This window comes from Triticum aestivum, chromosome 5D (assembly GCF_018294505.1).
Source record: "Triticum aestivum cultivar Chinese Spring chromosome 5D, IWGSC CS RefSeq v2.1, whole genome shotgun sequence".
In the NCBI taxonomy this organism is placed as follows: domain Eukaryota; kingdom Viridiplantae; phylum Streptophyta; class Magnoliopsida; order Poales; family Poaceae; genus Triticum; species Triticum aestivum.
This window is the reverse complement of record NC_057808.1, coordinates 330,753,534-330,766,161: the sequence shown is the minus strand read 5'-3', so window position 1 is coordinate 330,766,161 and position 12,628 is coordinate 330,753,534. Positions and strand designations below refer to the sequence as shown.

Below are 12,628 nucleotides of genomic sequence, written 5' to 3'. Positions count from 1 at the left end.
GCGAACAGGTGCATCACTGTTGGCAGGGCGAAGGCTGGCACGGCCTCTGGTGACGGCAACCACTTTTGTTTGACAGCCATTAGCTGATTGACCTGTGTATACAGTATAATACAAGTCAAAAGTAAGATGTTCAATGAAAGTTGCATTGGCAGAAGTATCATAGAAAAATATAACCTGATATTTGTTCCGAGTGGATCAATGAACTGTCTCGCACTCGTGAGGTCGCCTGGCGTGAACAGGATGGAAACCCCTGGACCAGCCGAGTCACTGACGTCTCCAGGCTTTTTTTGGCTCTTGTTTCTCTTGTGGGCTCCGTAAACGCCTTTTTTCTTTTTCTTTCTCTTCAGCCAATAGGGTAGCCGGAGGAAATCCAGACGGCCGAGGCGCACAGGGAGCTGGCCGGGGGATGCAGGAGCCGGCCTGCACAGGGCCGTGGGCCGGCGGGCATGCCGCTGCAACCTGAACCGGTCAAGGCCGAGGCCGTGCGGGTGAGCGGGCGCCGAAGTGACGGCTCAGGCGGCGACTTGGCTCTCTGTGGAGATGGAAGCAGAGAAAGGGCCACAGCGAGGCGACTTGCAGAGGGGCGGCTTGACACTGCGGCAGCACCGAGCGGAAGGCAGGCGGCCCATGGCGACGGAGATGGCAGCTCGTAGCAGGAGCAGCGAACGGCTTGAGGGCGGCTCAAAGCAGAGGTGAAGGCGCTGCGGAGACAAGCCCGGTGGTGACTTGAGGCAGACACGGCCGGAGCAGGAGGGCGTCGGGGCGGCTCGGAGGCTGGTTCGACGCGGGGCGGCGCTCCGGCGGTAACTTCAACACAGGGCGATTCTCCAGCGGCAGGTCGACACGGCTGCTGTGAGGAATCCTGTGGCGAGGTGGATTACAGTGGCAAGAGCTGGTCGCGGTGGAGGCACGAGGACGGGCGAGACGCGCCGGTTCAGCTTCGGCCGCGGGTGCGAGGCGAGTCAACTTGCGGCGACTCCTGCGGGGCCGGCTTGATAAGCCGTGACTGCCGCGAGCCCCTCGGCGACTCAAGGCGAGGGTGTAGGCCTTAACGGCGGCAGCTGCAGGTTCTCGAAGTGGCGAAGTTACGGGTGGCTACTCGAAGAGAAGGCCTCGACGGCAGCGGTTCGAGATGAGGCTGCGGGTGTCAGCCGCAGTGGCGACGGCTTGTGGAGGCAGAGGCGAAGAACGGCAGCTCAGGGTCGTCCTGAAAGAGGCGACTCACAACCGAGATGGTTAGGAGGCGGCGACTCGTAGCCATTGTAAGCCGGCGGAGGAGGAAATGCGGCAGAACCGGAGCAGGGTTGGGGGCGACTCAGTGCCACGCCGACGGGTCAATAGAGCAGCTCCAAAGCGGGCGGCTCATCCATGGCGGAACGAGGCGGCTCGAGGAAACCCCCGGCCGGGCCGACCACAGTGGAGGTGGCTTCTCCTAACTGCTCAATAGGGGCTCAATGACAGAGGTAACCCGGAGCGGCGATTTAGCAATAGTACAAGCTGGATCGGAGACTCCGGATCATGACAGAGGTGGAGTAGCGGCGGCTCAACAGGGGCGCCGGCGGGTTACGGTCTCAGCAGTTTCAAGCGAAGGGCGGCTCGGCAACGCGGATGAAGCACCCGGCGAGGCAAAGGCAAACACCCTCAACAACAGCGTATGTAATCATAATTCTTCAAATATGTTCCTTCAGCAAGTTCTTGAACTCTGACCCTCATATATGACCAGGCAGGGTCCCGGCGGCTTGTAGCAGTACTGGTTGCTCGGAGCAGGCTAAAACAAAGCCAAGGCGGAGCGAGGCCGGCTCAGGGTGGAGGTATGGTGACTCGCAAGGATAGCAGCTCAACGGGGGCGACTTGATGAGGCCGCTCGGCGGCGTCCTCGGTAGTGGTGCAGAGTGGCAGTGAGCTTGAGATCGCGGAGGCGAGGCCACTGCGGGTCAGACCCGGCCCAACATCAGTGTCTTGAAGCGGACTAAGGCATCTCAGAGGCGACACGGGCGAGGGAAGGGCCAGTTCGAGGTGCGCTCCGTTGATCATGGCAGTGGACTCGATTCAGCGCTCACTCCTGACCAAGACTAGCATACGCGGAGGTGGCTGAGCGTCGCGGTCGTAACCCAGGAGCGGCGGCGTCTCTGGCGGACGACAGCAGTGCTGCGTCCATGGGCGGTGGTGGCCTCGGCGTGATTCTATCAAGCTGATGTGTAGCTTGCTTCGGTTGTTTGGCTTCGGTTGATGCCTTTATGTGATGACACGGAAAACACCCCAGTAGTAGTCAGGCATGCACTGCTGCAATTCTTCTTCTCCGAAGTAGCAGTGATCATGGACGCATGAATTGCAACTTGCGATGAACAAATCGGTCCGGGGCAGTTTTTGCACAGCGGCGAGCTGGCCGGGCGACTTACGGCCGGGCTGACCCGCGGTAGAGAGAGAAACAGGTGGGTCAACGAGGTGAGGAGATGCCACGGCCGGCTCGGAGCGGGGAATCCGGGTCATAATATTCTCCTCCTTCAACCGCTAACCATTTGTTTTCTTGTCTTTAAGTATTTGGCAACATAAGGATTCCCAATGCAATTTACCGCACAAAACATATAAATTTATTTTAGATCAAAATCAAGAAATCTCTCGATATTAAATTTTGGAATACCCTTAGTTATATGTTTCATTTCTTTATACCCCAAAAGGAGACTAAGCTCTTTATGATGCTCAAGGGTAATCAAGTTATCACAATTTTTGGACAGGATTTGATCATGAAAGAATTTGCATGGGAGTTTTAAATGACCATGTTCATTGCAAAGTTCACAAGGATGGCGAAAAAATTTAAAGCTTTCAGCACAATCATCTAGAATCTCTTGCAACTTTCTCGTCTCTAAATATTTATGCTTCTTACAAAATCTATCTTCCCTTTTTGGTGTGCAAAGGCACTCCCAATTCACTCCGCAAAAAGTGACATGCTCATAAGAAACATTTTTGTCATGACTTGTGCAATCATCATTAGCATTTTGGATATTCAAAGAATTCACACGAACAACATTGCAATCATGCTCATCATTCAAATATTTTGTGCCAAGCATTTTATTGACTTCTTCTTCTAACAATTGAGCACAATTTTTCGAACCATCATTTTCAAGAAAAATATTATAAAGATGATCAATAATAGGATGCAACCTAAATTCCATTTTTATGTAGTTTTGTTTTATGAACCAAACTAGTGATAAAACAAGAAACTAAAAGATTTAATTGCAAGATCTAAAGATATACGTTCAAGCACTCACCTCCCCGGCAACGACGCCAGAAAAGAGCTTGATGTCTACTATGCAACTTTATTCTTGTAGACACGTGTTGGGCCTCCAAGCGCAGAGTTTTGTAGGACAGTAGCAATTTTCCCTTAAGTGGATGATCTAAGGTTTATCAATCCGTGAGAGGTGTAGGATGAAGATGGTCTCTCTCAAATGACCCTGCAACCAAATACAAGAAATCTCTTGTGTCCCCAACACACCCAATACAATGGCAAGGGCACTAGTTCGGCGAACAGATGGTGATAAAAGTGTAATATTGATGGTAGAGATATATTTTTGTAATCTGAATAAATAAAAACAGCAAGGTAGTAAATAGTAAACGGGCACAAAAACGGTATTGCAATGCTTAAAAATAAGGCCTAGGGTCCGTACTTTCACTAGTGCAATCTCTCAACAGTGCTAACATAGTTGGATCATATGATTATCCCTCAAAGTACAATAAAGAATCACTCCCGAGTTCCTATTTGCGGAGAACAAAAGATAGGAATTGTTTGTAGGGTACGAAACCACCTCAAAGCTATTCTTTCCGCTCGATCTATTCAAGAGTATAACGCAAAGCTATTTTTTCTGTTCGATCTATCCTAGAGTTCGTACTAGAATAACACCAAAGCATATTCATATTCATAATACTCAATCCACACAAAGAACTACAAGGGGACCCCAAAGTTTCTATCGGAGAAAATATAATAAAAACGTGCATCAACCCCTATGCAAAGATTACCCCAATATCACCGGGGGGATCCGCAAGTTGAATGCCATAACATATATCAAGTGAATCAATAAGATACCCCAATGTCACCTCAAGTATTCATACCGCAAGACATACATTATGTGTTCTCATCTCTGAATATTCAATCCGACATGACAAAACTTCAAAGGGTAAAGATTCAATTCATCACAATAGGAGTATAGAGGGGAGAGACATCATATGATCTGACTATGCTAATAAAGCCCATGATATAGATCACGAGAGAGAGAGAGAGAGAGAGAGATTAAACACATAGCTACTGGTACAAACCCTCAACCCCGAGGGTGTACTACTCCCTCCTCATCGTGGTGGGCGCCGGGATGATGAAGATGGCCATCGGAGATGATTCCCCCCTCTGGCAGGGTGCCAGAACGGGTCTAGATTGGTTTTCGGTGGCTACGGAGCCCTGCGGCGGCGGAACTTATGATCTAGGTTAACCCCGTGGGGTTTCGGAATATTTCGGAATTTATAGTGCAAAGAGGGGTGCGGGAGGCCACCGAGGTGGGCACAACCCACCTGGGCGCGCCAGGGGGCCCTGGCGCGCCCTGGTGGGTTGTGAACCCCTCGGGGCACCCCCCCCCAGGTGCAGCTCTAGCCCATTGGGTTCCTTCTAGTCAAAAAAATCTCTAACAATTTCTTGGTGTTTGGACTCCGTTTGATATTGATTTCGTGTGATGTAAAAAACAAGCAAAAAACAGCAACTCGCACTGGGCACTGGACCAATAGGTTAGTCCCAAAACAATGATATAAAGTTGCTATAAAATGATTGTAAAACACCCAAGAATGATAAAATAACAGCATGAATACTTCATAAATTATATATACGTTGGAGACGTATCAGAAATCACATAACTTGGTGTTCTCTTGAGTCATGAAGACTACACAACAAGATTGCACTCAAAAACAGATCCGGCAAGAAAACGGCGAACGAAAAAGAGAGGCGAATAAAACAGCAATTTTTTGTGAAGTGGGGGAGAGGAAAACGAGAGGCAAATGGAAAATAATGTAAATTGCAAGGAGATGAGATTTGTGATTAGGAGAACCAAGCAACACAACGTAAACAGCCCGTGCACACAGATAACAAATCCTCGCAACCCGACGTGTTAAAGGGTGTCAATCCCTTCCGGGGTATGGCGCCTCAAGTAGGCAAACAGACGTGAGGTCAATTTGTAGTAAATTGATAGATCGAACGCCAAATAAAATAAATAAGAATAAATTGCAGCAAGGTATTTTTGTATTTTTGGTTCAATAGATCTGAAAATAAATGCAAGGAAAAAGTAGATCGCAAAGGCAAATATATGAGAAAGAGACCCGGGGGCCGTAGGTTTCACTAGTGGCTTCTCTCGAGAAAAATAGCAAACGGTGGGTGAACAAATTACTGTTGGGATTGATAGAATTTCAAATACTCATGATGATATCCAGGCAATGATCATTAGTAGACCGACTCCTGCCTGCATCTACTACTATTACTCCACACATCGACCGCTATCCAGCATGCATCTAGTGTATTACGTTCATGGATAAATGGAGTTATGCAATAAGAACGATGGCATGATGTAGACAAGATCTATCTATGTAGAGATAGACCCCATCATTTTATCCTTAGTAGCAACGATACATACATGTCGGTTTGTCGGCGTGCTGGGAACGGGGGTCCCCAGACTTACCTGCCTGCGGCCCACGACATGGCTCCACCAGCGGCACCGTACGACCTATCTTCACCAGTAAACACTCAAGACCCTTGCGAAGGGCCAAGCCCCGCGAGGCGGACGACACAAGACCTCCTCGGGAGCAGCCTCACTAGGCTGGCTCGTGAGGGGCAGAGAGATCAAGGCAAGGGACACCTCGCGAGGTTCCTGTGACGCAAGCCATGACGACCGGAGCCAGGCGGGCGCCAGCGTGCGCAGTGTCCTCGTTTCCTCTTTGGTGCTAGGGGGCAAACGCAGGCAAGGAGTCCTGAGGCATCAGGCAAAGGTTCCCATATCGGTGCAATGAGACCAAGACCAGCAGGACGGCAGGACGGAGGTCACCGTGTAGCCCAAGACGGCGTCACCACCAGAGCCTTTGGCAGGCAAAGACCACCTTTAGTCAGGATAACTTGTACTAGTTGTCTCCCTTCGAATTTGGCCGTTGTTGGCTCCCTTCCCGCTCAATATTTGGTGAGAGGACCAGGACCTCTATAAATAGGGCTAGCCACAACCATAGACGAATGATTGAGCTCTCCCTCAGCCACACAAGTTTACCAAGCACAAGAACACCTCTCCTCAGGAGGCTATTCTTCCCCTTGTATTGTTCATCATCTGCCTGCGAGGCAATCCACCACACCACACTGGAGTAGGGTATTACACCGCAACAGTGGCCCGAACCAGTATAAATCTCGTGTCTCTTGTGTTGCGGGTTCGATGAGCTAGGCTTTGAGATCGCGGTGAGGCTGAGGGCGTGATTAGGTAGGGGGAGATCTTCGTGCGCACGCCAGTGTTCGAATCTCAAGGGTTTTGCCGGAACCCAAAATCCGACACGGTTCCCTTTCTGTCATTGGGATCAAGCACCGTAAGATCGAACCCACTACAAAGCACCTCTTCCCATTGCAAGATAAATAGATCAAGTTGGCCAAACAAAACCCAAATATCGGAGAAGAAATACGAGGCTATAAGAGATCATGCATAGAAGAGATCAAAGAAACTCAAATACTTTCATGGATATAAAAAGATAGATCTGATCATAAACTCAAAGTTCATCGATCCCAACAAACACACCGCAAAAGAGTTACATCATATGGATCTCCAAGAGACCATTGTATTGAGAATTCAGAGAGAGAGATGAAGCCATGTAGCTACTAACTACGGACCCGAAGGTCTACAAAGAACTACTCACGCATCATCGGAGAGGCACCAATGGAGGTGGTGAACCCCATCCGAGATGGTGTCTAGATTGGATCTGGTGGTTCTGGATTCTCCGGCGGCTGGATGTATATTTCGTCCATGTTCCTAGGGTTTCTGGAATATTGGGGTATTTATAGAGCAAAGAGGCGGTCTAGGGGGCACCCGAGGTGGGCATAACCCACCAGGGCGCGCCTGGGCCTCCTGGAGCGCCCTGGTGGTCTGTGCCCTCCTCGAGGCACCCCCCAGGCGCAGCCAGGGCCCATTACGTTCCATCTGGTCCAAAAAAATCTCCGTAAAGTTTTGTTGCGTTTGGACTCCGTCTGATATTGATTTCCTGCTTTGTAACAAACATGCAGAAAATAGCAACTGGCACTTGGCACTATGTCAATAGGTTAGTACCAAAAAATGATATAAAATGACTATAAAATGATTATAAAACATCCAAGATTGATAATATAACAGCATGGAACAATCAAAAATTATAGATATGTTGGAGACGTATCAGGCAACATCTCTCAATTTTGGTGGAACTGCACAAAATGGTGATTGGAGTTTCAAAAATCTCCGTCAAATTCTGCTGGTAATCTCGTGCAACATTTTATTAGCCTTTGCAAGATGAGCCATCACTGTCACCACAATGGCACTTTATTTTAGTGGAACTACACAAAAGGATAAGCAAATTATAGTTGCACCTTACATGAGCCGGACAACCAACCTTAATGTTGCTCAATTTTAGTGCAACTACTAAAGAAGAACCTGCCAGCTCATGAGAGCAAGTACTTCTTGCTAGCTGAATGATGCAATCTTTGCTTCATTTCAGGTGAACTTCAAGAAAATTCGCTTGAGTTGAATCATCGAGTGGAGTTGCAGGTTGACTTCAACTAGCGCCACTATTAATCATGCTCTTTCTTATCTATGCAAATAGGAATACTCAACTACAAATGTTGTGATGGTCAAGAGCATTCACCAAGTTCTTTGGTTGTATGACACGGCTAGCCAAGATGGATTTAATCCCGATATTCACTTTATCAAAAGGCTCTAATGGGTTGGTTCTGAATCTTGCAAGCTAGGAATCAATGAGATGTGTAGGCATCTTTGTTGTACTTATTATTTGAATGTTATTTATTGGTTCTGAATCTTGCAAGCTGGGAATCAATGAGATGTGTACGTATCTTTGTTGTACTTATTATTTGAATGTTATTTGTTGGTTCTGAATCTTGCAAGCTGGGAATCAATGAGATATGTAGGCATCTTTGTTGTACTTATTATTTGAATCTTATTTGTTGGTTCTGAATCTTGCAAGATGGGAATCAATGAGATGTGTAGGCATCTTTGTTGTACTTATTATTTGAATCTTATTTGTTGGTTCTGAATCTTGGAAGCTGGGAATCAATGAGATGTGTAGGCATCTTTGTTGTACTTATTATTTGAATCTTATTTGTTGGTTTTGAATCTTGCAAGCTGGGAATCAATGAGATGTGTAGGCATCTTTGTTGTACTTATTATTTGAATCTTATTCGTTGGTTCTGAATCTTGGAAGCTGGGAATCAATGAGATGTGTAGGCATCTTTGTTGTACTTATTATTTGAATCTTATTTGTTGGTTCTGAATCTTGCAAGCTGGGAATCAATGAGATGTGTAGGCATCTTTGTTGTACTTATTATTTGAATCTTATTTGCTGGTTCTGAATCTTGCAAGCTGGGAAACACGGCATGATAATGCACAGGACAGCAACCATAACAAACAGTTCAAACTTGGTAGTATTATTTGTGTGAAAGTGCCACAAATGTGCTGATCGTGTGTGTCCTGAGAATAATAATTCTAATTGTTGTGCATGTTGATCGATCCTATGGCACTGATAGAACAAGCCAATGCATTGCTTGTTTTAAGAATAAATTTTAATTAAAGCTAATTAAATTTAAGTAAAGTGACCACTAACACTTGTTATTACACTACCAATACAAACCCGCTCGTGAACCGATGTGTGGCCAGAATAGGTTTCTTAATGGAGGCGTTTGAATGCACCAAGGATGCATGTTCTGCCGAGCGTGCAACGGGCGAGGGAGGGGTAGTAACTGTTGTCGCCTGTACACACTCAGTTTACTGTTGAATCCAGTTCCCCAAGAGCTAAAAAACGAACTGCTGCCGCCACCTACCCGCTCGTTCACTTGAAGAGACTCCCATGGTGATTCGAGAGGTGAGCCTGCTGGATATGGACTTCAGCAAGGAGTTCACCTTTGAGTTCACCATTCAGTCCCATGGCTGCACCAAGTTGAATGTGATGTACACCAATGATTCGGACTCGGTGAAGCTCTGCCTCACCGAGTTCAAGCAGTACCTATTGTTGGGGAACGTAGTAATTTCAAAAAAATTCCTACGCACACGCAAGATCATGGTGATGCATAGCAACGAGAGGGAGAGTGTTGTCCACGTACCCTCGTACACCGAAAGCGGAAGCGTTAGCACAACGCGGTTGATGTAGTCGTACGTCTTCACGATCCGACTGATCAAGTACCGAACGCACGGCACCTCTGAGTTCAGCACACGTTCAGCTCGATGACGTCCCTCGAACTCCGATCCAGCTGAGCTTTGAGGGAGAGTTCCGTCAGCATGACGGCGTGGTGACGATGATGATGTTCTACCGACGCAGGGCTTCGCCTAAGCACCGCTACGATATTATCGAGGTGGATTATGGTGGAGGGGGGCACCGCACATGGCTAAGAGATCAAGAGATCAATTGTTGTGTCTATGGGGTGTCCCCCCTCCTCCATATATAAAGGGGGGAGGAGGAGAGGGCCGGCCAAGGGGGTGGCGCGCCCTAGGAGGGAGAAACCTACTCCAAGTAGGTTTGCCCCTCCCTTTCCTAGTCCAAGAAGGAGGGGGAGGAAGGAGTGGGAGAGGGGAAAGGCAAGGGGGCGCCGCCCCCCCCCTTCCTTGTCCCATTCGGACTTAAGGGGAGGGGGCGCCTCTTGCCCTGGCCGGCCCCTCTCTCTCTCCACTAGGGCCCAACAAGGCCCATTAGTTCCCGGGGGGGAGGGGTCCGGTAACCCCCGGTACTCCGATAAATGTCCGAAACCTTCCGGAACCTTTCGATGTCCAAACATAGTCGTGCAATGTATCAATCTTTACGTCTCGGCCATTTTGAGACTCCTCGTCATGTCCGTGATCACATCTGGGACTCCAAACAACCTTCAGTACATCAAAACACATAAACTCATAATATAACCGTCATCGAACTTTAAGCGTGCGGACCCTACGGGTTCGAGAACTATGTAGACATGACCGAGACACGTCTCCGGTCAATAACCAATAGCGGCACCTGGATGCTCATATTGGCTTCCACATATGCTATGAAGATCTTTATCGGTCAAACCGCATAACAACATACGTTGTTCCCTTTGTCATCGGTATGTTACTTGCCCAAGATTCGATCGTCGGTATCTCAATACCTAGTTCAATCTCATTACCGACAAGTCTCTTTACTCGTTCCGTAATACATCATCCCGCAACTAACTCATTAGTTGCAATTCTTGCAAGGCTTATAGTGATGTGCATTACCGAGTGGGCCCAGAGATACCTCTCCGACAATCAGAGTGACAAATCCTAATCTCGAAATACGCCAACCCAACAAGTACCTTTGGAGACACCTGTAGAGCACCTTTATAATCACCCAGTTACGTTGTGACGTTTGGTAGCACACAAAGTGTTCCTCTGGTAAACGGGAGTTGCATAATCTCATAGTCATAGGAACATGTATAAGTCATGAAGAAAGCAATAGCAACATACTAAACGATCGAGTGCTAAGCTAACGGAATGGGTCAAGTCAATCACATCATTCTCCTAATGATGTGATCTCGTTAATCAAATGACAACTCATGTCCATGGCTAGGAAACATAACCATCTTTGATCAACGAGCTAGTCAAGTAGAGGCATACTAGTGGCATTCTGTTTGTCTATGTATTCACACAAGTATTATGTTTCCGGTTAATACAATTCTAGCATGAATAATAAACATTTATCATGATATAAGGAAATAAATAATAACTTTATTATTGCCTCTAGGGCATATTTCCTTCAGTCTCCCACTTGCAATAGAGTCAATAATCTAGATTACACAGTAATGATTCTAACACCCATGGAGCCTTGGTGCTGATCATGTTTTGCTCGTGGAAGAGGCTTAGTCAACGGGTCTGCAACATTCAGATCCGTATGTATCTTGCAAATTTCTATGTCTCCCACCTGGACTTGTTCCTGGATGGAGTTGAAGCGTCTCTTGATGTGCTTGGATCTCTTGTGAAATCTGGATTCCTTTGCCAAGGCAATTGCACCAGTATTGTCACAAACGATTTTCATTGGACCCGATGCACTAGGTATGACACCTAGATCGGATATGAACTCCTTCATCCAGACTCCTTCATTTGCTGCTTCTGAAGCAGATATGTACTCCGCTTCACACGTAGATCCCGCCATAATGCTTTGTTTAGAACTGCACCAACTGACAGCTCCACCGTTCAATATAAACACGTATCTGGTTTGCGATTTAGAATCGTCTGGATCAGTGTCAAAGCTTGCATCGACGTAACCATTTGCGACTAGCTCTTTGTCACCTCCATAAACGAGAAACATATCCTTAGTCCTTTTCAGGTATTTCAGGATGTTCTTGACCGCTGTCCAGTGATCCACTCCTGGATTACTTTGGTACCTCCCTGCTAAACTTATAGCAAGGCACACATCAGGTCTGGTACACAGCATTGCATACATGATAGAGCCTATGGCTGAAACATAGGGAACATCTTTCATTTTCTCTCTATCTTCTGCAGTGGTCGGGCATTGAGTCTGACTCAACTTCACACCTTGTAACACAGGCAAGAACCCTTTCTTTGCTTGATCCATTTTGAACTTCTTCAAAACTTTGTCAAGGTATGTGCTTTGTGAAAGTCCAATTAAGCGTCTTGATCTATCTCTATAGATCTTGATGCCCAATATATAAGCAGCTTCACCGAGGTCTTTCATAGAAAAACTCTTATTCAAGTATCCCTTTATGCTATCCAGAAATTATATATCATTTCCAATCAGCAATATGTCATCCACATATAATATCAGAAATGCTACAGAGCTCCCACTCACTTTCTTGTAAATACAGGCTTCTCCAAAAGTCTGTATAAAACCATATGCTTTGATCACACTATCAAAGCGTTTATTCCAACTCCGAGAGGCTTGCACCAGTCCATAAATGGATCGCTGGAGCTTGCACACTTTGTTAGCTCCCTTTGGATCGACAAAACCTTCCGGTTGCATCATATACAACTCTTCTTCCAGAAATCCATTCTGGAATGAAGTTTTGACATCCATTTGCCAAATTTCATAATCATAAAATGCGGCAATTGCTAACATGATTCGGACAGACTTAAGCATCACTACGGGTGAGAAAGTCTCAGAGTAGTCAACCCCTTGAACTTGTCGAAAACCTTTTGCAACAAGTCGAGTTTTGTAGACAGTAACATTATCGTCAGCGTCAGTCTTCTTCTTGAAGATCCATTTATTCTCAATGGCCTGGCGATCATCGGGCAAGTCAACTTAAGTCCACACTTTGTTCTCATACATGGATCCCATCTCAGATTTCATGGCCTCAAGCCATTTTGCGGAAGCCATTTTTCGGAATCTGTGCTCACCATCGTAGGCTCACCACTCTAGTGCGGATCTT

The 12,628-nt window shown here is 46.8% G+C and overlaps 1 long non-coding RNA gene across 2 annotated transcripts; it reads left to right on the top strand.

Annotated features, from left to right (window-relative positions):
* Nucleotides 1-221: 221 nt before the first annotated feature.
* Nucleotides 222-2,289, top strand: LOC123121540 (uncharacterized). 2 transcript variants are annotated; one of them, XR_006459778.1, is made up of 2 exons: nt 222-1,652; nt 1,728-2,289. It is a non-coding gene; the product is annotated as an uncharacterized lncRNA (long non-coding RNA). The 2 variants fall into 2 exon arrangements; XR_006459777.1 differs by having other exon boundaries at nt 1,724-2,289.
* The last annotated feature ends 10,339 nt before the right edge of the window (nt 2,290-12,628 follow it).